The sequence below is a fragment of the Falco punctatus genome (assembly GCF_963210335.1).
Source record: "Falco punctatus genome assembly, chromosome: 1".
Classification (NCBI taxonomy): Eukaryota; Metazoa; Chordata; class Aves; order Falconiformes; family Falconidae; genus Falco; species Falco punctatus.
The window spans coordinates 41,129,398-41,155,666 of NC_137580.1; the positions used below are offsets into that span (position 1 = coordinate 41,129,398).

General features: G+C 43.4%; 1 protein-coding gene across 1 annotated transcript in view; it reads right to left on the reverse strand.

Annotated features, from left to right (window-relative positions):
* ADRA1D (adrenoceptor alpha 1D) overlaps window positions 1-26,269 on the reverse strand; it is an 85,619-nt gene that overhangs the window by 51,658 nt on the left and 7,692 nt on the right. The window contains exon 1 of the mRNA XM_080396822.1: window positions 1-26,269. This exon is cut by the window's right edge and continues 7,692 nt beyond it. The gene's annotated coding sequence lies outside the window, so the exon portion shown is untranslated.

A 26,269-nucleotide genomic window follows, 5' to 3' on the forward strand; every position in this document is an offset into this window, starting at 1 on the left:
TCGGGGGGGGGCAGGCACTCGGGGGGGGAGCAGGAACAGCGGGAGAGGGCAGGCGCGCACCTGGGGGGCAGGCACCCACTGCGGGGGAGAAGGCATGCCCAGGGACGGGCAGGCACCCACTCGTGGGGGAGGGGGGGCACGCAGCGCTGAGGTGCAGACACCCCCGGGGTGGGGGTCGGGTGGTACCCCGGGGGTGCAGCCGCCGCGCCACCTGACGCCGCCAGGGGGCAGCAGAGCGCAGGGTTTGCCCGGCGGCGCGGCGCGTCCCCTGCCCCGGGGTCCCGGCGCGGCGGGGCTGGGGCTGCCCCTTCCCACTGCCCTGCGCCCTGCGTGCCCCCCGGCGCCAGCGTCCCGCCAGGACGGTGCCCCGCAAAGCTGGCAGGTCCCCCCAGCCCCATTATCCCACTAGGGGGATTCCCTGTAAGGCTGGCAGGACACCCCCCCCCCCCCCCCCCCCAGCCCCATTAGACCGCTAGGAGGATTCCCTGCAAGGCTGGCAGGTCCCCCCAGCCCCATGATCTCGCTAGGTGGATGCCCTGCAAGGCTGGCAGGTCCCCCCAGCCCCATGATCTCGCTAGGTGGATGCCCTGCAAGGCTGGCAGGTCTCCCCCGTTATCACACCAGGAGGGTGCCCTGGAAGGCTGGTAGGTATCCCTGCATCCAGGGCTGCCAGCTAGCATCCTTCCTATGCTAACCCTGGTCCTCCCGCTCTACCACTCCTGCCCAGGTACTCTGCTGGGACTGCAAGCGCGGCTGCCCCTCACTAGTTCCTTCCGAAAGCAGAAGGGACAATCAGTGTCCTGCATCCAGGGACAGCTGTGATCGGCAGCTCTGCCGAGCTCTGTGACTTAACCCTGCTGCAAGACTTGGAAACGGCAGCTTGTCATTAAAACATATAGGCACATACTTCTAGATAATTTAAACAGGGCTGGTTTGTTGTGTGGTTTGGTGGGGGGGGGGGGTTCTCCCCCCTCCCCCCACTGATAAAAGCAGATCCTGTTTACACTGGTTTCCTCCCAGTGACCCTACCCTCCTGCCTCCATACATTGCAATGGGGACTGACCCCAGTGTTGAACAGGCGCTCTCCCTCAGCGCCTTTCTACTGTACACAGGAAATATTTCCTTGCAGTGTGTTTATCCATGATTTTTCAACTTTTCTTTCTTAAAAAAAAAAAAAAAATATTTCAAAGGGCAGTTCAAGTGGACAGTGAGGTGGTTTAACTGTTGCTCTATCAGAGCATGAGAGATCTGTTGATTCACTGGATACGACGGTGGACAAGAAAATATAATAGTGTGTTTAGTCCTTTACTTTTCTTGAAAACCATTGCAGGAAATGACATATTTTTAGTCTTCCTTACTTCTTTCATGAATTTTTCCTTAAGGTTTCCCCCTCCTTCCTAAAGCTGGATTTTTGACCCTGTTGGGAACAAGTAAAGTAGAGCAACTGGAAAAATCAAGCAAACAGAAACAAATACTGTACAAGAAAAAAAAAAAAAAAAAGGTGGTTTTGCTTAAAAAAACCCCAGCAAACCCTTTGGTTGGTTTTTTTTTAATGTGAATTAAAGAAAAACAAAACTAAATGCCTAGCACTCGAGGTCAAATTACTCATTTTCCTTATGTTTTGATGAAAACATGTCAACTACCAAAATGAAGTATCGTTTCTTACTGGGAGCTAAACTCAGCACGAGATGATCTCAACCCGTGGAATTTTGTAGCCGTATCTTTGCAGCTACACAGATTGCTGTCCAGATAAATATATCTCATCCAATCTATCCAGTGAAATACAGAGATAAAGAAAACATGAGCCTTTCTCCAAAGTTAAGGCTGGACTGAGCTGCTCATGTGCAGTGGGACTTGAACCACCTTTTTGGTCAGAAAGTGCTTACAGATTTCTCAAGGGCCAGTGTCAGGACGGGGCCAGGCTCTTCCCAGTGGTGCCCAGCGGCAGGACAAGGGGCACAAACTGCGACACAGGCAGTTCCATCTGAATGTGAGGGAGAACTTTACTGTGAGGGTGGCAGAGCCCTGCACAGGCTGCCCAGAGAGGCTGTGGGGTCTCCTTCCCTGGAGACATTCAAACCTGCCTGGACGTGACTGTGCAGCCGGCTCGAGGGGAACCTGCTCTGGCAGGGGCTGGACTAGGTGATCTCCAGAGGCCCCTTCCAACCCCGACCAGTCTGTGAGTCTGTGAAAAGGAAAGTTTCTCCCAAATGACATGATAGGAAATGTCATTAGGGTGAAGACTGCACCTGCCCTGCATCTTGCCCTGCCTGGGTGAGCTTTCCTCCTCTCCTGATCTCTCTGAAGACAACCTGTCCACATTGCTGAGAGGCTTGAGCTGGCATGGATGGCAGGGTTCAAATGGGATGCAGGGGTGGGATAGCTGAGCTGAAGATGCACCTTTTGGTGGGGGTAAGGCTGGGGGCTGCCACCTGGTGTGCTGCTCAGGACCTGCCCCAACCATGCATAAACCTTTGAGGTTGCACTGATGCCTTTCCCCTCCCGACCAGGGCAGGGAGAGAGCACATCCCATGCCATCACCGCAGCTCAGCTAGCGAACACCAACTCATTAAGATCCAGTTACCTCATTGCTTTCCATCTGTCTCCTTGTTTCAGTCTAAAGCAGGGTTATTATGGCTGATTTAAACTAATGAGGAACAGGTTTATACTAATGCACTTAGACCCCAAGAAGTCTTTGGTTAGGTCTGTGTGGAGGAACTGAAGGGCTTGAAGTAAACACACATGGAGATCTGTGAGCACCAGGGACCCTGCCAATCTGTTGAGCTTGAGCTGAAAGGAGGTGCAGCTCCTTCCCCTGGTGATGTGTTAACACCTCTTTTTTCCCTCCTTTTCCCCCCTCTTTTACCCTTTTGTGACAGAGGTTATCCTAGGACTTGGGTGGTGCCATATAGTGGTGTGAACAGGGCTTTTACATAAAAAGACAGACATACACACCTGATGAACAGTGTTTGTCAGACTGTAATTCCATGTTACACCTGATTCTTGAAAAGGAAGGGTAATTTTTTGGTTCAAAAGACCACAGGTTAAAGGATTTTAGTCACCATTTACATGTCCTCTGGGTTTCTAACAAGCAGAGTGGTGCCCTGGCTGCACTCTTGCTCTGCAAAGCAAGATTAGCCATGGGGCAGGTGCCTGCAGCATCTCCCGGATGCAGAGTTGGGGGAGAGGGATCCTGCTCACATTCAATGCAGAACAGTGCTGAACTGATAATATTGAAGTGACTGTAAAGGTAGACCTGCCTTGCATTAAGCAGGACATCCGAAAATCCTCTGGGAACCCAAGATCAGTCCCCACTGCATGTCCCTCTGAGGCCATGTCCTGCTGGAGGTTTGTTAGCTCTGGGGCCCTTGGTGTCCAGCTGAGCCCAGGTCTTCAAGCATGTTTAAAAATGGGCTAGAAGTGACTGCAAGGGATGATTCAAACCTGTACTGCTGTCCCCCAAAGTGCCCAAGGTGGGGCTCCTGAGAAATCCCAGATAAAGACAGTAATTGGGAGGGGAAACGGGCAAAACATGGACTGGACATTCCCAGAGAGCATTAGAAGTGTGACAAATTTTTCTTTTAATTGAGGTTAAGGGATGCGGGCTGGGGTGTCTGTAAATTGCCCATCTTTGTTGTGAGGAAGTTATTTTGGCTTTGCTGTGGGGAACTCTTTTTGCTGATGTAAGTGAGGCTTGTGAAGATTGTGTGATGAATGTATGTTTTAGTGGTGGTGTTGGATTGTTGCAATTTTATTTAAGTCTAGGAAAAAACAGGCTACACTTTGAATGTTTATGTCTTAATTAATGAGGCGAGAAGGATAAAGAGAGGAAATAGCTTATATTAGCTAACTGATAAAGGTGGGGCAAAAGAAAATCAGACAGTCCTCTTATGACATCTACCTAAAATTGCCCAGACATGTATTATACTGTCCCTTTTCCCTCCTTTTCCTCTCCCCCAACCATCCCAGCCGCTATCACACCAACACCATTACTACATTTACTGTTTGCCAGTTTTCTCCTTTGCCTGCAAATGTGTCTGGTTTGGTTTTTAACAGTTTACTACCTTCCTGTGGTTCTGGTGGCCATCAGCGGTCCCCAGGCCACACATGGGAAGGACAGTGGTGACCTGGCCGAAGCCCCTTTACTGAAGATGGATCTGTCCCTTCCAAATCCACTCTTCATGGTGGCTTTCTCCTCTTGCAGTGGATTCCCTGTCCTCTTGGTTAGAAAGTCTCCTCTGGCCTAGCCTAAACTTATTTCATGGCTTGTTGCCGTCTATGTGGAGAGTATTACCTTCCTCTTACAGGTTTTGATTTAATTTTGGAGCATATAGAATAGAAAAAGGCAAAATTAAGGGAAAAAGAAAAAAAAAAAAGGAAAAGCGTTATCAGGCACATTAACTCCTTTCTGACCACGCTTTTAGTGCAGTGAAGGTGCTTTTACAGAGCCTGGCTGTGATTAGCAGTGAAGACTCTTGGAAGCAGAGATTATTTTGTGTTCCTGGGTGCAAGAGCTGACACGGCAACTAGGGGTCCAAGGCTGAAGCTAACAGGAGCCCCTCTGAACTCAAGCCGAGCAGTCTCATAGAATGAGGTGGCAAAGCATCTTTCAGGCCATCAGCAGTCAGTGCCTATTGGCATGCACGTGCTCCAGGCACTTCAGGAGGAGCAAGCCCCCACCCCAGGCCTCAGACACAGCCTAATTTGGTGGACAGGAGCCAAGGGAAGATGCCAGATGTTTTGTGTGCAAAGAGAACAGCTCTGAGTGCCACGCTGGTATCTGGGCAGCCAAGGCAGGTGGGCTGGGTAGATGGAACAAGCAGATAAGCGTGGTTTATAGAGCTGGTTGGACATGTTTGTTATTTCAGTGGGAATGTTGATGTGTTCAAAATGAAGCATTCCTCAGAGATGGTTTTTTTTCTGTCTTTTGCTCTGTTGAGAGCCATATAATAAAATACTTCAATACCAAGCAGAACATTTTAGAGATGCGTTTCAAAACACTTTTTTTTTTTTTTTTCAGGGGGAAATGAGCAAAGCATAAGGCCAATTACTTCAAAAATTACAAACAGAATTAGCAATTAGCAGAACAATTGCTAATGGTGATGTAAAAAGAGCAGTCACTGATGTATAGAATAAAATAAATAATAACATAAAAGATAAATCACAGCAGAACTAAATATATAAATTAAAATGCTACAATAGGTCAAAATTTCAACGAAGGGTTTCTCTGTTATCACAGAAAAATATTACTGTTGGCGGGTTTGTTTCTTTGAGAAATTTCACTTTCCCCGAATGCCAGCATTTATTTGCCGTCAGTGTATTTTTTCCTACAAGTTAGAAGTTCAGACCTCAAAAGGCAGTCATGGCTAGAGCCCTGAACCAAAGCCCAAAGACCGGTGAAGGTCTGCCTCTCATGGCTGACTCTTTTGCTCATAAGTAAAAGTCCTGAGAAGCAGCTTTTGGAAGAGGATACCAAACTAGGACTAGGCCCACAAAGAAGTTGTCATGAAGTTGTTCCACCCTGGCAACGGTAAGACAGCCATAAAACTTGAGAAAGTCATTGTCCCAACAGCTGCTATTTAAATGAACAGGGGCTGTAGGAGCTGGATAGAGAACTGGAGATGTCGGGAGCTCTAGGAGGAGGGGTGGGTTAGCAAAGAAGATCCTTGGCATTTGGTTTGAGGATTTCCCTTTGGCAATCAGGAGCAGAGGACAATTGCAGGGCATGAGGGTCTTTGGGCTTGGAGACCACATAGTGTCCTACATGGTGCATGCATGTGAAGGCACCTCCAAGCTTGCTCCTGCTATAGACCTGTCCAGGTGTCATCCTGGACAGGAGGGGATGTGGGCAGGGAAGGAGGTGGGGGAAGGTGGTGTGGCCACAAGGAGAGAAGAATGTAGAACAGAGGGTGAGAATGGGTGGCCTGGGGATGCTTTGTTGGTAGAGATGAGCCAAAAGGGTGAGTTGACCCATGTGTGTTAGTCCCAGCCAGGAGCATGCTTCAGAAGCAAGGTAATGATCTTGGTTCTAATAGAGCACAACAGCCTAAACCCTTTTGGTAATTCAGTTTGCATGATGCATAAATGTAAATGTACAACATGTAAATATAAATATAAATATATTATTACTATTTTTATAAATTCAAGTTACACTGTAATTTCTCCCAGTAGTGTGTTTGTTTTCTTAAGAGAAGACAGGGACCTCCCAGCCTTCCACCCTCTCATTTAGCACAAGTAAATAAAAACAAGTATAAACACATGGCATGAAAATGAGTAGCATCAGCTCAAACTAAAATTAAACTCCGCAAACTGGGTGCTGTTCCTCAACTTTGCCTTCAGTTAGAAATAACCAGAGTTACTTCAGCAGCTACCTTGTGACAGATTAAAAAGATCTGGGTTCAATGTGTGTGAGGTTTGGTGTTTGTGTTTTTTTATAAGCCACCTAAAATATTGAAGGATGAGGAATAAATGTTGGATTCATTTATTTCTGTGGCATTAAGTAAGTTCACCCACTGACTGGTTTCCTCACCTCATGCCCACCTTGAGGCAGAAGTCAATAACATGTGTGCTTGCCCAGCTACCGGTGGGCACGGACACATGGCACAGGCAGAGCCATGACCTGTGGGTGGCTCACTCTGGAAACTTCACCTGGAAGAAAATCTCTCTTGCATTAATATCTTTAGTCACCAGCTTTGTTTGTCTCCTCTTTGCTGCTGGTGTTTTTTCTGTTTCCTTCTCAATTTAATGCTGTGCATACTACAGAGACCAAATTTTAAACAGTGGAAGTTGAGCTTGTGCTTATATAAAAGCACACGAGTGTCTTGTCTCCGTGAAATGTTTGCAAAGCATAGGGGGTGTGGGGGATAAAAACCCCTGCAATGCATCATTCTTTTTCCTGCTTTTAATGCCAACAGCGAGTGGCAATGCCTGATGGAGGCTCGTTCCTGCAGTTCCTCTCAGTGCAAACAAGGGCATTTACCAGCCCTCTGGGAATGAATCCAGACACCTTTCCTCCCCCCAAAATAATGGCACCATCCTGTTTTACATCTTCTGAGATATTTGGCCCAAAATACCAAGGTGCTGCCCAGCTGGCTTGCTTCTCCATCCAGCTGAAGCAAAATCCCTCCTGGCAGAGGTTTGTCTTGCCAGTCCTGGTGCCGTGCAGCGCCAGCCAGCTCGGGCTTTGCTCGCATAGCCAGTGCTTGTGCTCCAAAGGTGGCCCCCTCAAGAACTCCTGTGCTACCTGGGAGTGTGCAAAGGCTGGACTGAGCTTGGTCACCTCTTTGCTTCAAAATCTTAAAGACTTTTCAGGGTCTATAGCATGGGTAATTAGGGGCTGAGAGAGTTACAGCTCTTCTGTATGTCTCGCTTTTTCCTTCTGATCAAATGCAATCCATCACAGCGCTGAGAGCAGGAGGATGACATCTCCTTATCCCTGTTTTAACACCCTGATGACCAGTTCAGCCTCCTATGAAAGGTCAGAAATGCTTTTCTGGGTCTTTTTACTTGGATCCTCATGCGGCTCACCTCAGCTTCTGCAAATCCCACTGTTAAACCAACACAGAGCGTCCCCATGACTGATGTTAACCTGACAGTTTCCTAGTCTGGGAATATTATTTCCAATAAAGAAGTTGCATATGTATAAATATACAAAGTTATTAAAGGAAGAGGAGAAGAATATCTCTAGCTGCTGATCCAACTATTGCAATCTGATGCAACCTACAGAGTTAAGCATGGCAATGAATTTAACAACAGGCAGAGCGATGGGTATGTAAAAGCATTAGCCAGATGTTTGCATTTAGCCTGACACATGTAGGGTAGGCTTGTGCTCTTCCCCCTGGCTCTACAGTGACTGCATGACTGCATTCTGATTTAGAGGCCAGAAGGGAACATCAGCTTCATCTTGGCTAGCAAAAACAAGAAAACACTCTAGTTTGGAGGTGAACTAGGTCAGAGAAGCCGCATTAAGGTAGGTAGGTTAAAGAAACGACCTTACTGCGATGGATAGGTTATTTGGATGGCAGCATCAGTTTGTTATTAGTTGTTCCCAAGTGATTCTGTGCTGCTTTGTCATTGCAGTCAGTGAACTTGGCCTTCCAGTGCAGGGCTTTCTGTTAGGAAGTGGAGCCAGGGAGGAGAACAGCTAGTAATAGATAAAAATATGCCTGGGTCTCCAGAGCTCGAAAGAGCAACTGCGTTGAAAGCCAGTGACCATGTGCAGATGTATTTACCAGGTAGATGCCCACCCAAGGAGGAAAAGCAGGTAATTTAAGCCCTTGCAAGGCTTAAATGAGATGCCTTGAATCAGACTTCTTGGTTGCCTACTGTAAGGATGTCTCTTCAGACGGGAAATGGTACGGAGCTGCAGTTCCCAAATTTCGTCACTGGTGGCTTTGCTTCTCAGTACCAGCCCTTTTTCTGCAAATGAAATTTCGTGGTGTTTGGAAATCTTCCACGTGGTTCCCAAACCCCATGGAAGTTCAGCAGCCTTACCTGTGGTTGTGACACCTGGCTGCTGTGGAGAAGGGGAGGTAGTCATCTCCTCTTCTGCAGTGCTTCTCCAAGGTGCTTTAAACAACACTGTTGGGTGAACTTTTAACCAGGGTATTCCTAAAGCTGAAACTTCTCAAGAAACCACTTGGTAACTGTCTCATATACCTGATTTCCTGATCTCCTAGGGAGGAAGTGGGAGATCCAGACCTCACACGTGGGATCAGATCTCTGCCACTGGTGAAGGGCTAGCCTCATTTACCGTGTCCTTCAAATTACACATCCCAGTTGGAAGGAAGGGGTTAGAGATAAATTTCAGAAATATTTTACATATTATTCCCCAGTTAAAGACAAAGAAACAAAGGTATTAACCAAGATCCTTCGGGGAAAAAAGCCAAATTTTCTGTCTCCGCTGTTAGATTTCCTGGATCACCATGGTCCCTGGTGAGCCGAGCTCAGCTGCCCCACAAGGCTGCAGGTTGCAAAGGCTGAGGGAGCTGAACTTCAGCCTGAGGATATCTTGGCAGCATTCAATGCGCAAACAGCCACCATTTTAGAGAGACTGGCTTTGTTTGGCGCTGTTCCACCCACCTCCCCCCTTTTCCCATTTTGAGCATTCCCTTGGAAGTCAGAGAGTTCTTTTGTGGGGACACTGTCAGAAGGTGGCTGCCACACAACATGCCAGCAACATGCTAGGTGTCGGAATAAGTTATCTCAGGGCACTTGGTAGGGTCGTGCTTCCTTCTGGTGATAAATCCACGGGGTCAGTATGCATTACTACCTCTTAACAGAAACCCAGGTCTGACATGCAAGTCAGGAACAAACTCCCAGAAAGAACTATCCAAATCAATCCTTCTGATCTTGGCTATTAGGGATCTTGAAACCTAATGAGTCAATCAGACAGAAGACGTGACTCCCAAAGACTCATGGAAATTACTTTGGAGAAGACAATGAATAATCTTCTTGCATCAGCTAGCTAAAGAGCTAAATCAGGTCAAGGAAGATCAGTCATTAAAACTATCATCATTATTTTTAGTAGGGACTAGAATATAAATATACGGAGAGGAAAAGATGAAAAATACGTTTCAAGAAAATGTGTGTTATAAGCAGCTTGGCAGTCAGCGAGACAAAATGGTACAGAACAGAGGCAGCAATCTGGAAATTACTAAGGCCACATTAAAAAATGGTAGGAATCCAATGCAGATTTTTTCCAGCTCTGTTCCAGGAAGGAAATGGGATTTACTGTTTGCTGTGCAGGGTTTGGATAAAGAAGCACCCATAAAATCCAAAAAGATGTTCGTGCTGTAGAAGTTACATTGCAATGCTGTTAGATAGGGGAAGCCTGGAATGGTTTTGAAGTCTGCAGCTTCTTCCAGCTTCTGGTTTGGAGCGGCAGCAGATCGCAGGCCACGATGCAGGAGTAAAAAGGAAAGTGCAGTAATCTAATACAGATGTTTCAGCAGTGAGTGAATCCTTGGTTTTGACAACAGTTCTCTGGCATTCAGGAAATTACTGTGGTTAGAGATTAATGCTTTCTACTGCTCCACTTTCCTTCCAGGATGAGGGAAAATAAAACATGAAAGATGGACGCATAAGTTATTGAAAACTGAGAGGCGGTCTTACAGTTTGTTTTTTCCCCCCATGCTTAAAGCTATATTTGCTGGAGAAAGTGTGAGAAGCAAATGTTTGCCTTAGCTTGTATTTGTTTATGGAGAATATAAAAGCCAGTTCCTGGAGCCAACAAAGACCAGAACTCAGGTCCTCGCCATCCCGGGGTGCCTCCTAAATCCACATAATTCATGTAACAGGAGTACCTTACACAGCAGTGTGGGGTCAGGAGGGAGGGTGAACCTCAGCAAAATTAACATAAATGCTAATTGCTTGTTGAATGCTAGGAAAATTGTTTAGGAAAGATTTAGCACCCATTCTTGTGTTTTCAGCATGACAATGTATGAAAATCCCTTTGGATAACAGTGACCGACATCTGATCACTTCTTATTTTATGAAATAGCTGGGTGCAGCACTGTACTAGTGAGAAACTGGATTTTCCTGCACAACGGCTACATCTTGACAGTGATGGCTGTGTCACAGCTGCCAGATCATGAGTATCTGAGGATGGAAACCCTTTTGGGTGCAGATTACCCATTAAAGTGTAGCCAGAATTCCCAAGAAATTATCTAAATGATGGAAAAAGGGCTGGTAAGGATATCAAACACAGAGATACCACCTCTGCCTTTGGTTGCAGGAGTAATACACCTATATACTCTGTTGACAGTATAGGTGGTATATACTCAGCAAAGTATATAGGTGTATGGCTAGCTATCTGCTCTGCTGTTATGCTCTTTCCTAAGCACCTTGCTACTGCTAGAGAAAAGACTCAAGACCTTTTTCTTGTCCCAGCAAGACCGCTCTTCATGTTCATACCAGGGAAAGAGGAGGAGTAAGGCCACCGCATGAGCAGATATGCTCACCTCTTCCCCCCAGGGTTTCTATTTTCAATAGAATCAAGAAATAGTTTGAGAGAAACCAGAGATACAACAACTTGCCACAGGCCAAGCAGAAGGACTCTGGTAATACTTAGAACAGACCGCTGGTCTCCTGAGTTGCCAACAGGATTCATCTTCTTTTTATTGTATTCATGCAATGAAACTTAAACCATATGAAACTGATAAAGAAGGGAGCTGATGGCACAATTTTGTGTAAAAAACCTCTTTGTTTTCCTAGTCTATGTAACTGTTTTTTGAATACTTCCATGGGCATTGTCTAATTCTTTAAAAGTAACTATCTCGATTCAGATGAAGAAAATCTCCATGTCTTCATGGAGCAAAAACTAATTTTGGGGGGTTTTACAGCACACGGAAAGAGCTGAAGCTGAATGTGATGAAAATAGCATGATGCATTCAGCTGAAGCAATACCTTCAGGTGTCAGGTTCAGGGACTGCAAAAATGACCTCGCTTCACACTAGATACCTAAAAATGCAGTCAGATTTTGGGGTTATGATAGATATTCCCACAAATATGTAGGATTTCTATAAAACAGCCCAAAGCTCAATAGAGCAAAACAACAAGCACCACAAAAGTTAGCAGTGGAAAACACTGAATGTTATGACAGTGCATAAATCCCTAGTATTTGGATTTTCCCACATCTTGAATACTATGTGTAAGTTTGGTAGCCTTATCTCAGAGGAGATATAGGAGAATTATGGAGGAAGGCAACAAATCCATGCAGCTGCTAGCAACAGTGTTTCTATGAAGGCTGATTAAGTAAGTAAGTTAGGACTCCTCAGTCTGGGAAAGAGATGTTTAAAGATGAGGACAAAGAATTAAGGGGAATGGAGGTAGTGGAGAACAACCAAGTATTCCTGGTCTCTTCCAAAGTAAGAACTAGGGGCCACTGAATGAAACTAGTATGTCAGACTACAAAAATTACAACAGGTTTCCTTGTCAGTGGATGTTATTGTACGGGAAGTTTATTTGGCTCCTGGAAGGGTTTGCATAAGTATTTGAATTATAATAAAATCTATATAATAAAATGTATATAAAAAGATTACTAAATGAGAAAATTGCATCAGATTCAGAAAATCTTGTGAGCTGAAAATAATAGTAGACAGTGGGAATGCACAAGGAAAATATTATGCTTTTGTGCCATGTTCTGTCTCTCCCTGACTCCACATGAGGCTGACAATTTTAAAGCCAGCTCCAGGAACACCACCAACAGAGAGTCCTTCTCAACCAAAGGCACACCTTTGATGCCTCTTGTCACACTGGAGAACCGTGTTGTTACCCTCAGTGGTGCCCTGTTAGGGTTGATGTGTCTCACTAACCTGTGCTGCCCCATCCATCCCCTAGTCTACCCCAAGGGACAGTCTAGGGCAAGAGTGATGGGCTCAGTGCTCTGAGGCTGTGAGCACCAGTACTGCCAGGAAGGCTGGTGGTCCTACCATTGTACTGGTACCACTCATGATCCCATGACGGGCTCAGTGGATGCTCGGCTTTATGTGCCAGGTTGAAGGAGGTGTGGAGAATCTGGGAAGCTATGCTGGGAAGCAGCCTTCAAGATCTGTCACAAGACTAAGACAAAGGGTCTAAAGCTCTTATCTGAAACAAGCCTTGGTCATCTTCCCTTTTCTGGCTATAAGTGTTGTATTTTCCAATAATGACTGGTTCAGGATCACCAGACTGGTTAATGAACTGGAACAATTTCATAAGAGATGAACCCGAACTGGAATTCAGCCAAGAAACATAAATGGTTCAACTACCTGATTAGGAGATGAGCTTAAGCCAATTTGCAAGCAAAACCAGGGTCTGTGGGATTTAAGTCAATTCTTATCGCAGTCATCATCTCAGGAAGTGAAACTTAAGAGAAATGAATCTCCATGTGGCTGGCAAAGATTAGAAAATGTGTTGTTTCCTTCTCATATGATATACTTAATTCCTAAGTATCTGCTGGACAGCTTGAGTGGATTCTTTGCAGTGCTGACTTTGCCAAAGCAACACTATATCCTCCAAAAGAATGTACCCAAAGCAACATGTTCCTATTACGGAAAAAACTACACAGTTGAGATATTTGCTTAATTGGAGCTTGTGTCCAGAAATTAGGTTAGCTCCATGATAGCAAATCACAGTGATGGTCATTTAATTGAGATGCGTAGCCAAAGCAGGGCATGCCAGGCAAGGCATCAGGGTGTGATACATAATTCAGGTTTCTGGGACATTCTTCCAGATGATGTTGAACAAGCTGATCAGCCCAATACTTGGCTGACTTTTTTTGTGTGTTTGCATTGTATCCTTGCCTCCAACTTTTGGCAATCACAATCACGAATCATCATAGACAACCTGCTCAATGTACTTTTTTTTAGGTAGATGCATTCGAGTCCAGGAGAAGAGACAAGCATGGCTCATCTAGCAAACTCATAAAGTTGCCAGATTTTAACAATATTCAGGGGCAGCAACACTTTTCCTAACAGAAAGTAAACTGGAAGCTGCAGAAGGATTTTACATTTGTGGTTAATTATATCATACAACAGGGTAATTCGTGACAGATGAAGAAGGGTTCGAGCTGAAATATGTGGAAGATCAACAATATCCATCAAATGACAATTTCAGCTAATGATTTCACTCTTCTGATGCAATAAAATTTCCTTCAACTGGGTAAAGCTCCTCTTGTTCACAGCAAAAAGCTGTCAGCAAGGCTGTTGACCTAAGGACCACCATCTCTCTTTTCCTTGATCCAGACTTTTTAAACATCAGTGCATAGCAATGAGACTAATACATATGGTGGATTTAGTAAATGCATTAAAAAACCAGGAAAAGACTCCATACACACAGTAGAAGGGGAAAGATGAGAACAGTAATCACCATGTAAATAATGCAAGTCACATAGCTTAATGCATTACCAGGAATGCGCAGGCACAATGTGATGAGCATAATACAGATGAACATGCCAAATAGGAAAAGATATCAGAGAGATAACTCATGCAATCATTAATGTTCACCTTTTAAACCTATCAAAATAGCAGGATCCAACCAATTTTCCTTCTATTGTTCCTCTGTCAGTTGAACGCAGAGCCCTAAATTAAAATAAGCTGTGTGATAAAGCTTCTAATTGAAGCATTACAAGAAATTTCCTAAAGAATATTAAAATACCCTAGAATCAGATTCTAGATGAAATAAAGTGCAAAGAAATTCAAGCACTAATTAAGCCAACAAACCACAAGGAATATAAACAATCCAGCCTATAAACTGGGGAAAAGCTCTTCTCCATGGAGCTTGGCCATAGCCTCTATAAAACTGTGTATCCAAAAGGTGCAATCAGAGTCAGTGCTGGAACTGGAACAGTCTTTGCGTTTCCTATAAAGCTAGGATGAGAATGACCCCAGCAAACACTCCAGCAATGGCCCAGTGCTGTTGGTAGCAGCCTTTCCTGCTGTGTGCACCAGTTGGCTTTATTTGATGTTTGATTTGGTTTTAGTGTTTCTGAAAGATGCCAGAACCGATATTCTCACAGAATGGTCTCTTGCGTAGCACCAACTCACTCCTTTGCTAAACACTGATTATAATTTTGTCATCTGCCACAACCATCTTCCAGCTTTCAGTGTGGAAGATTCACTTTACAGCTTTGAATCCATTTTTGGAAATTTAACATAATTACTCACAGTGATACATATTGGTAGCAACTGGGGTATGTAAGGAAGGAATTCTTTGACCCAGACACGTCTGGGAAGATGAGTACAGCAGGATATATAAAGAACCAGAAAACTGTGGAGGTTAAAAAGTATAAATTTTTGATGGGCAACTAAAATAAAAACCTAACCAGAGAAAAGAAGATGTTATGACTTTTAATATAGTAGGTAGGAACAGAACATGAAGACAGAGGACAGCTTGTATGAGACTGAAACAGTATGGATGGGTCTTAGGAAGAGAAGGGAAGATACTGATAATGGTCTACAGAAAAATGCATTTTCTCAAATGGAAGTAGTTAAGACCCAGGAGGGAACTATTTTAAGGTGGAAAATTGTGGAGAACTAGCAATGCCTTAAGAAATTTCTGTTAAAAGAAGACATACAATCTCAACATGAAAGATGGCTTAAGAAAGTGGTAAGAAACCTACTTGGCCAAACAGAGCTTTAGGGACTTCGGAGACAGGTAAAAAACACACAGAATCCAGAAACTTCATCAAAGTACTATGGACAAGTTTATCAGACAGGCATAGATATATAGGGGCAAAACTGAGACAGACAAAGAACAAAAAAGCATCTAGTAAGTATAAAAAGAATGAGACGAATTTCCATGACAGTTGTTCCTCATCTCAAGGGAGAGGAATATGTCACCCAAAGACATAAAAAAATAGTGCTATCTCAACAGTGATTCGGTGTTTGACACAATTAACACTGCAGAAAGACCCCAGAAGTCAGGCTATAATGAGAGAAAAAGTGATATAGCAGATAGGTTTTCAAATGACCTGGACTTGACCACAGTCACTTATGTGTATTCTGGGAGACAGCTGGAAAAAACCTGCAGAGCAATGGTAATGACCTGTGAGAACATGGGGTGGGAGGTGGTGTAGGAAAAGGCTAACACACTGCCAACCTTCAGAAAGAAGGATGGGGTGATACAGTGAGCTAGCATCATTCAGTTTTCAGAATAATGTTGAAATAAATACTCAGTCTGTAAGTGTGGAGAAGACAACAGAGGGACGAATAATAGCCGAAAGATTTTTATTTTTTTAATAGGCCTGTAGGATAGGAAAAAACCCCATAGATGTCAAATATTGTGACTTAAGGTCTGGACATTATTTCACTAGATAGTCTCCTAAACAATTTTGGGAAACAAGGATTAGATAATGCTACTATTTATTGTACTGGCATTTGACTGGAAAAAAGCAAAACATTAATAAGTATTCTCTGAGAAGTATCAGACAAGAACAAGGTATTAAGAAAGAAAAGTCTGCCATAGGACAGGTACCAGTCAACACTTTTTATTAATGACTTCGAGCTTCTACAGACTGATGGCTTTGGCAATTCATGTGAACAAGCAGGAGGACAAGACTGAAATCCAAAATTGTCTTGAAAGCTTGGAAAAAAATTGTCTGGAAAAAATGAAGTCCAATTCAATAAGTCCAAGTGTAAAATTCTAGCCCTCAGAAAGAATAATCAGCTCTGTGATACGGAAGAGTGGATGAGCGGCAGCAGCCAACAGAGGAGAACTGGGGCCACAGTAGGCACACAAGGAACATTTGTCAGGAATTCACACTGCTGTGGAAAACAAAACTGCCCTGCAGAGATGGGAATGCATCGGGCTGTAAGTAAAAATTGATCTCCTTCATAGCAACTCTTTTTCTCACTGAAACCATTTTAATATGACACAACACTCTGAAAGTGTGTGGAATCATACTGCTATAAATCTATTGGAAATTAATATAATTTCTCCCCACTCTGTGATTTGGGATATCCTTATTACCTCTTATTACACTTTTAATTTGGATACTAACTAAAAAAGGACCCAAGAGAGACAACGGGAAGGCTGTTTAATGATATGGCCAAGGCTGATTTTGGCACAGAAATCCTGGTAACTTTGGTTTACAGATGGCTTGTGATGAGCTCTATTATTACTTCAGACAGGAGATGACATAGGACTATGGATGGTAATGGGTGACACATGGGCTGCCTTTTGCTCAGTAATGTTGACTGCTCAGCTGGTCTCCTAAAGTCTGGGTAGTGCCACACTTCTGCAAAGGGGACCACAAATAGCTCAAGGTGAACAAGGATTTAAAAGTTAGGCTCCGTGCCACACTCATATGACTACATTCCTCAGGTCCCAGTCACTCCAGTGGGAATGAAGATGCCTGGCCAGTATATTGATATTGGCCATCAGGAGAAACGTAGTTTAGCTGAAATTTCATAGAACTGTAGCATCACATTTGAGGTTGGAAGGGGTCTTCAGAGGTCATCTAGCCCAACATCCTGCTCGACACAGGTTTCGCTAGATCAGGTTGCTCCGGGCCACGCCCAGTTGACTCTGGAACACCTCCAAGGACAGGGTATTACTTTTATCACCTGTACCTCTGTTTTTTCAGTGTTCCTTGGAAGGACTGAAGGGGTGAAAATGAAGGTTTGTTTCAATCCTATAATAACTCTGTAAGACAAAATTCAAATAATTCAACTTAAAGATGCTGAAAAAAATCAACTGCAAGTATGAAAGAATTTAAGCAAGGAAAGAAAGGGGCTAGGAGGGAAGGAGGAAAGAGTTAATTCCTCTTTTCTATGTATTGTAATATGTACAGACAAAGAGATAATAGGGTGCTAATATCTCAAAGTTCTTCAATATTTTGATTGGCATGAACAACATAAATAAGTCAGCTATAGTTAGAGCTTGTTCCTACATGTACAGACAGCTCTGCAAATCTGTAGAAATTTAAGGAGGGATAAATCCTGCCAATGCTTACCCAGACATGTTAAACTGCTGAGTTCAACACCGCTACTTTGGTGAAGAAAAGTTTTCAAGACAGTGTGCCAGGCATGTCCCTTAAACAGATTAGTCTGTGATCCTTGGTCAACAGTCTTTCAAAAGCATATCCGATTCCCAGGCCCTTTGGAAACCCTACCTGGCATTAATTCCATTTGTATTTGCAAGTGCTGTAAATTATAGGTGTCACATGGACTGATATCTGAAAAAAAGGCTGTTATTTTTCATACTCTATGGTCTATGGTTAGGAATAACAAGGCTGCTTATGGGCCAGAAAGCATGATTTCCCATTTGGAAGAATTTAAAGAATTAATTATTTGGCAGAACAAATGTACTTGTAAAATTATGTGTCAGAACACATTTTTCCCTTTGATTCCCTCTAAAAATCTCAGATAAACCAACTTACCCCAGATACGCATCTCATATGCATCAGCTGTCTAGCAGGGAAAAAGGAATGATATGCGTATTTTAATAAAACCTCTCTGGATTTTTTTAAAAAAGGAAGTAACCTGAGTTACCTGACATCTTTTTTGATCCATAAACAATTTTAAAATGTTTGAAATGCATTTTTTTTCTTGGTTCAGTACATGTTTTTCTATGGTAATCAAAAACATTGTTTCTGGAATACATTACAGCAATTCAGAGAGTTTGTTAATAACATCATACATACATCCAATTTTAACCCACAAATCCAGAAAATATCGCAATAACTTGGCAGAACTGGAATTCAGTAAGAATCACTCCTGCTCTCCAGCACCACGTTGAAAATCCCAGCAAAGCATATAAGGAGGATTTATGTACATACCTACATATATTAATGCGTGTAGGCATTAAAAAAAAAAAAAAAAAAGTTTGCTTTGGATTAATTTACAATAAATTGCATCAAGCAAAATAATTTTTCATGAAACTGGGAAAAAACAGGCAGAAGAGCAACTGTAATTCACTGAGGCTAAGAACTCTGGCACCTGCATCACGTTTCGGAAACACTAAAGGTTCCCAAGACAAAGAGCAGCTGGTTTCTGGGACATGTCACCCAGCTTACAGTTGCAGCAGGTATGTCTAATAGTAGAGAAAAGCTTCCAGACAATGGCAGTGATAGAAACAGGTATCCATTTTTTGGTGATGTATCTCTAACCTGGTTGATATTGCAGGAGATGACATGCTGCCTTTTTCTTTTACTTACAAACTAATTGTTTGAACCGGGTGGTTTTGATATTGGACTCCCAACGTTATGACTATATTTAGATGTAGATCTAATGCATCGGTACCCAGAGGGGTTTTGCACAGCTCATACTAATTAGAGTGGTTAATAAGGTAGTGATCGATGAATCAGGTGCTAATAGTGTTTGCTCTGTGATTACAATTTGGTAATTCTGGATTTTATATGCATAATCACCCCATGCCAGCCAGACTGCTGTGACATTGACAGAACTTGCAATAGCGCCAGGAATAACCATCTGATTGAGTTACTGCAGCAAAACACTTCTGTGCGGTAAAACGCCTTCCAGACATGGGTCACGCTGAAATGTTTTACAGCATTAAAGTCAGAACAAACAAGAAAGTGAAGCACAACTTCCCCTGAGGGTTTTAGCTTTACCCTGTAACTGGTCATGGGGGCATTTTGAGTGCTGGTAGCCGAAGTCTTTGGAGCCTGCTGAAAACAAAGACAGAGCATGGAGGAGGAGATGAAGCTGAGGAAAAAATGAAAGGTGACAGTCTAGGTTTCTGTACTGGCAGTAAGGCTTTTAAGAACACGAGGAGTTAAAAAAAGCACCCTGGATCCATCAAGAAATCTTAGCACCTCTTAACTCACAGTCTGGATAGAGAGTGTTGGGGAAAGGCAGAGGGGAGGAAAACAAACACAGAACTTAATTCTGTGATTGCATTGCTAGAGCTAAAAAGATGGGAGGAAGGAGAAGATGAGACCAGCTTCTCACTTTGCTGGTGAAGAAAAAAGGTGAGGGCATTCACAGAGTATCTCTCTTGTACCTGGCCTCCCATTCTGGCACAATTGAGAGGACGTTTTCTGTGAGAAAAGAATTACATCTTTGGCTACATAAAAGGAGTTATAGTGGAGTTCTTTATAAAGAAGTTATAAGATGCACTCAGAAAACACAGTTGTTGGCAGTTAACAGTTTGGAAAATTCAAAAGAGCTTCAAAAACATGTTTGGTACCGCACCAAACAAAAGGATGGAGAGTAAAATGTGAGAACAAGCTTCTTCCTTTAGTGTAGTCTGCCTTATATTATTGGGTCCCTTATAAGATATAAATAACTTTATCATCTTTGTTGGTATGTAACTGAAAGCCAAGAGAGATGGTAAGGAAGGCACATTATTCGAGTCATCCCTTACAGCTGCAGGAATGGGACTTGTGATGGTCAGGATGCAGATGGTCTGAAGCACTGGAGCTGTGGTTTATCAACATGACCACCAGAAACTGCAAGACCAGTTACTTTCAGTTCATAAACTGGGGTCAGTAACATCACAGTTTGCTGCAAAGGCTTTTGTTCAGAATCAAATCTCTGGCTATTTCTTATGTGGCCACTAAACTTTGTTGCCACTGCCCCGATGAGTAAGAATAGAGTAGAATAGAATAGAATAGAATAGAATAGAATAGAATAGAATAGAATAGAATAGAATAATTATTAATAAATAATTAAGTGCTAAATTTATTTAGCTTGGGTTTTGTTTAGAAGAACAGCACTGCAGAGGAAATTTGGATCTACCAGAGGTGGTGAAGTTTCACCCAGTGTCTGACACCCTGAAAGCACCGCTGGCAGCCTGCGGCGTGCCAGAGAGAGATTAATTCCTGTGCTGATGTAGTGGCTTTGGCACAGATCAACATGAGCTATGACAACACCACTTATCTGTTAAATCACAAAAATCGTATGACCTACAGGGAGAACAGACTTCCAGAGCAGACAGGCTGTAGCAGGTAGAAGCAAGTCACTGAGATTTTATACGGTCGTCTCGCTCGTAAAGAAGTTATTCTGTCGTTCTGTTTTTACCCCATGGGCACATAGTTTAATTTGCCAAACTGTAATCATGCCAATATTAATTATCTGTAATCAGTCTATCATGCAAAGTAAAATCTGACCACTGGAGAGATATTAGAGGTGATGTACTTATTTTTTTATGTGCATATTAATCTGCTAACTTTAAATTTAAAGAACATTGTTAGACTGAAAAGGCACTCATTATTAAAATTAGGCTGAAAGGTGTAAGGCAGAAAAGATGCTGAATAATCTCATGTGGCAACAGTGATTTGCGAATATTCATTATTAAAACCAGAGAGAGGTTGTGTTTCAAGACTTTAATTATTCTGTAAACAGTATCTGATTAACTTGCATTAATCTTATGTTTGCATGTTTTCTTGACCTGTGTAAATGTCACAGGAATTTATTAGCATTTGTCATTTCTATCCATTTAGCAAAGATGTCAAGGTGATGGAGTAACTGAGGTTACAGGGTTGGGAGAGGAAGAAGTGATAACCAATGTCTACTTAGAGTGTACTTAAGCTAAGCAAGTGACTGAACTGCAGCAGTTCAGTGTTTTTCAACTATGTTAAATTTGTCTGAAACAGCAGCATTTCTCAGACTTCAGTCTGACACCAAGCGGATGAGTCTCCTAGTACTGAAAACAGGTTTTTATGTTAATGAGTAGTTAAGCTAAGTAAACTATATATTTGCTGACTTTGAGATACGCAAACTTTCCCCAAAGACAAATAAGATAAGGGTATAATCTGAAGTATTTTAGGAATCTTGTGGCAACATGCTTAGATTAGTCCAAAAGGATAGCCATGTTTCTTTTTTGAGCATCCTTTCCTGAGCAGATTTGAGATAACCCTTGTGCAAGGAGAGCATTATGTCTAATCTGTTGCAAAGCTGTATGTGCTTTTTACTAATAATCTAATAAACTGGGCCCAGCTCTGAAATTTGGAGTGCGTTTATGCATTTATGGCTATTAATGTAATATAAAATAATGCCATTTCACAGTGGCTGATGAGTCGGAGTGTGAAGAGTGTCACAGTCCAGCAGAATACAATAGAGGACTTACAAGAGCACTTCAGTATATGACCAATAACTATTAAATAATCAAATACATAGGAGCAATCTGCAGAAAAAACCCCCACCTTGTATGTAATAACAAGTCTCAGCACACAGGAGGTGAAGCTAAAGATAGCTGGGAAAGGTGTTAGGTCACAGACCACTTGGCCCAGTGCCAAGGCTGAGATGCCTTTGGGAAAACATCATCTATTAACCAGATTGGAACAGAAAAACTGTAAGAAAAAGGGCACATGAACAATGCAGAGTCACAACAAGCTGCCAGCCAGCATAATAGTAATGCCATTATAGTAGGGCTTTTGCTCAAAGGCTTCGAAAGACTGAGGTGCAAAAAGACTTAAAGGGCTTGTGGCAAAAGGCACATGCTTAGGAGATGGGTTGTTGGCTTCTAACTCCATCTGTCTCAGCTAACTCTCCAAGCAGCTTTTTAAAGGTCACACAACAGAAGGAGTTCAGTGGAAGGTATAGCAGCCTGTTTGGAGAAATCTTGTCTACATGCATGCGGCTAAAACCCAGGTAGGAGTTACAGTATCTGTCATGAGCTCTTATAGTGAAGAGAGAGCTAACTGGAAAATGGGAGTCCTCCTGATCACCGCAGAGTGGATAGGGAGAGGCGGGGTTCTTGCTGTACTGCATTCATCTCTGGAGCTCCCGACATAAGAAGAACATGGACCTGCTGGGGCACGTCCAGAGGAGAGCTGTGAAGATGTTCAGAGGGCTGGAGCAGCTCTCCTGTGAAGACAGGCTGAGAGAGTTGGGGTTGCTCAGCCTGGAGAGGAGAAGGCTGCGGGGAGACCTTGGAGCAACCTCCCAGTGCCTAAAGGGGGCTTGTAAGAAAGATGGGGACAGACTTTTCAGTAGGGCCTGTAGTGACAGGACAAGGAGGAATGGCTTTAAACTGAAAGAGGAGAGATTTAGATCAGATATTAGGAACAAATTCTTTAGTGTGGGGGTGGTAAGGCACTGGCACAGGCTGCCCAGAGCAGCTGTGGATGCCCCATCCCTGGCAGTGTCCAAGGCCAGGCTGGACGGGGCTTGGAGCAACCTGGGCTGGTGGGAGGTGTCGCTGCCCGTGGCAGGGGGTTGGAAGCAGATGGTCTTTAAAGTGTCTTCCAACCTAAACCATTCTATGGTTCTTTGATTCCAGCTCAGAAAACATGCAAAAGAAGTCTCATATTTTCAATACAGTGGAATCCATGGAAGAAAGTACCATGACTAAGACTTATTTCTTTGTTTGCAAGTTGTATTTTTGTTGCTAATAAGCCTAGCAACTATTTTAATTAGTGGTTGTGAAGATGAGCTGTGAATATATCAGGTTCTGGTCCCTGATGAGCTCAAGAGTCAATATTGGAGCCTCCTGACTTTGGATGGAAGGGAAATTTCTTCAATGGATGGATGGATGGATAAAAAGATCAGTTCACAAATCCAGTTCTAATTTAAAAACATTCCTATCTCTCTGAGTACACCATTTTTTACCCCGCAAAGCCTGTGCTTCAGCAGTTGACATAAGGCAATAAACACGTAAATGATGGTGACCAGACCTGCATATGAAGAATCTCAGCTGCTAACTACCTGGCTGCAGTTGACCTGAGTATTTCTGGGAGCAAGGTGCAACCTGGAAAGTCCCCGAGAATACGTGTGTGTCAATGTGCTTTACAAGTCCTTGGCACTCCAGGCACATGCGTAATACTCAGCTTGGTCTAGCAGAAGCAAAGACACACTGCCAGCCTGTGAATCATATAAAAACTTTGGTTCCCTGGGATATAGACCAACAATCTCCTTGAGGTGTCTGAGACCATGAGGCTGAATAATGGCTGCAATAGGTCCAGTCTTGAAGTTCAGGCATTGCATGGTACCCTTAGGTACACTGCACCTTTGGAGATACATGAAACACCTCAGGCTCCAGCCCTGTCAACCAAAATTATTTTGTCCCAGCAAAAGTACACTTTAAAAGACAGCAGGGCACACAACATTCACTTAGCTATTTTGGACTATTTACACGTTCAACATCATGAGGCAGCTGAGCACCAGGACATTGTATTCATACTGAATGCATTTCGGAGAGGTTCACCCATGTAGCACTTCCAGAGGAATTCAGAGTAGTGAGATTTGATCCAATTGCCTGAGCTGCAGAACAACTCTGAGCAGAACCCTGAAGGGTCAATGACTGGTTATGTTAAAAAGCCAGAAAAATGGCTATGTGCCACAAATCACTGAGCAGTAGTTAGCAGCTGTTATCCCCTGGAAAATGAGCCTAATTATTCAGATGGGCTGGTAATGATTACCCCTGAAATAGTTTAGACCAGCCAGTCCTGTGAAAGCTTTGACATGTATCCAAAGCTCTGTCCTTTCTATCAGCCTTCCATCCCTGCAATCATGACTGTCCCTTTGGCGGCTTAACCTTTCACAGCAGAACAGAAATGGCCAGGCAATAAAAATGCCCCTGAAACAGTCCCCTGAACTAAGCACAGGCTAAGAAACTGTTACAATAAATTTTATTTAAGCACAGTCGTAACTCTTTTATTATCCTTGTGGATAAACTCTGAAATTGTCAATAAAAGGGCAAAATCTGGAGGAAACCAATTTGAAAGCTGCGCTGCATCATTCCAGAGAGAGCCAGTAATAAGCTCATGCAAGTCCATGCTGGGACACGTACCCATGATGGGATTGACACTTTCAGGTTTCACTGTCTGCGTGCAAGTTCAAGTTCAGCATTTCCTGGTGGGTGATAGCCTCCTTACTACTATCGATTAATGTAGAGCCTTCTGGGTGGATTTCAAAAGGAGAAAAATAACGAGAAAAAAAATCCCAAACCAGTCAAGGAGCTTAATTGTTTCAGCTCTTACATACCTACTGTGTTGCAGGAAAGTGGCTGTATCACAGCATGCTACTTCTGATGCCTGCACCACCATAGCCCCCAGGCTAAGATAGCTGAGGCTTATGGGGAGCTTGCTGGGTTGACTACCAGGTCTAGAGGATGTGGTGGGATGTGAGACCCAGGGCAAGACACCATGATCCCAGAGGTCCCTTCCTGCCTAGAGTTCCTGTGAGAACATCCTGCCCCCTCTCTCCCTCTTCTCCATCACCCCCTTCCCCCTCCTTCACAGTCTGCAGAGGAAGAACCGCCCCAAATTCAGCCCAGCCCAAGTCCACTGTCACCTGAATGTGCAGAAACAGGTTCCACCAAGGCTCTTGCTGGGCTGTGCTTCACCTGCTGCCTCCAGTGCATCATTCCTTCAGCAGAAAAGTGGAGAGAGATTGCTTTTCAAATATTTTTTGTTTGATCCTCCACAAAAGTCTTGTGTTTTCTTTTCCAAAAGTCAGAATAGTCCTTGCTCATAGTTTCAAACAAATATGTCTGCTTGTGGAAAAAGTCACACCTTGGGAGTTTTCTGTGGGAAAGCAGAAAGTTACGGGAGGTCTGAGTGAGGAAAGCAGGAGAAAAGCTAGAGATGGTGTTTATGTGTTGTTTAAGGCTGTCACTGCCCCTTTTGCTCTGCTGATTTATTTTTTTTAATCAGCAGATCTCAAAAAATTTTTTTGAGTAAGTAAGGTAAGATTCCATACCTCATTTAAAAAGTAGGTGAAGTGCATTGCCCCTATCATGTGTTTTATGCCTTTGTCAGAACTGGAAATAGAACTGAGTCTCTTGTGCAATGCACTGCCCACTCTGCTCCACTGCCTGAGAAAGCAAAAAATATCCTTGAATCCCCCAGAGCACTTTATAAATAAATGCTCTGTAACACGTTGGCATTAAAATGGTCATTTGTTGTGCTGGAAAGGCACTTCTGGCACTTGGTGCTTAGCAGGCCCATAGTCACATCCAAGAAACCTTTGTGTCATTAGTGCCCCACGGTGCAGTGGGCTCCATGTCCTGCTAGGTTCTGCCCATGAGCAGGGACCCATCAAAGGGAGCTGCAGCCCTGGAAATGGCAGCAGAATTTGGGCAAGGTAGCTTGAAAATTAGCTTGCTTTTGCACATATGGACAGATCCTGGGAAAGATGACTGCTCACCCAAAGCAGTCACAACTAATGTTTCGTGGACCATAAAGGTTGTGAGGGGCCATTGCACATTTCTCCCATGAGCTCCTTTGCAATGCAGGGCAAAGAATAATTTTGGCATTTGGATGCTAACTAACTTTTGGCTGTATGGTACAGTAGTACAGTTGCCTACTTTATTTTATTTTTAGCCTACTGCTGACAGATACCTGAGGGAGGACTTTTCTGCTTATTTCACACTGTGGCAATGCTTGCCCAACTCAGCTGGCCATGGGGAACACAGTGAAGAAATTAAAATTGAAATTTGGCACACAAGATCACTTTGCTTCACTTCAGAGAAGTGTTCATGGGCAGTTGAAGTAGAGCATGGGGAACAACACATCCCCATCTTAAATACACTTTTGTTTGCTTTAAAACTCCGGTTGTCAATTCTGTGCCTTCCATTTAATCTGCCTCCATCTCCCCAGCACTGTCAATGGTTATAAATAAAAAGGGGCAGCTTGAATGAAACAACACTTTCAATGCTTCCAGTTATTTGTCAACAGCCTCTTACAAATGCAATAGAATTTTCTCCCAGAAGAGATGTTGGTTTTACTGGTGATTTGTGTTATTCCCCTTCTCTTGTACACAATGACAAAACAAAGATGATATGTGGTTTTGATTTGCTTTTTTCTTCCTTACTTCAGTCATCTCAAGAGGTAGAAATGAGATGTATAAAATTCCCAGGTCAAGTTCTGCTCTTTGTCAGCGTG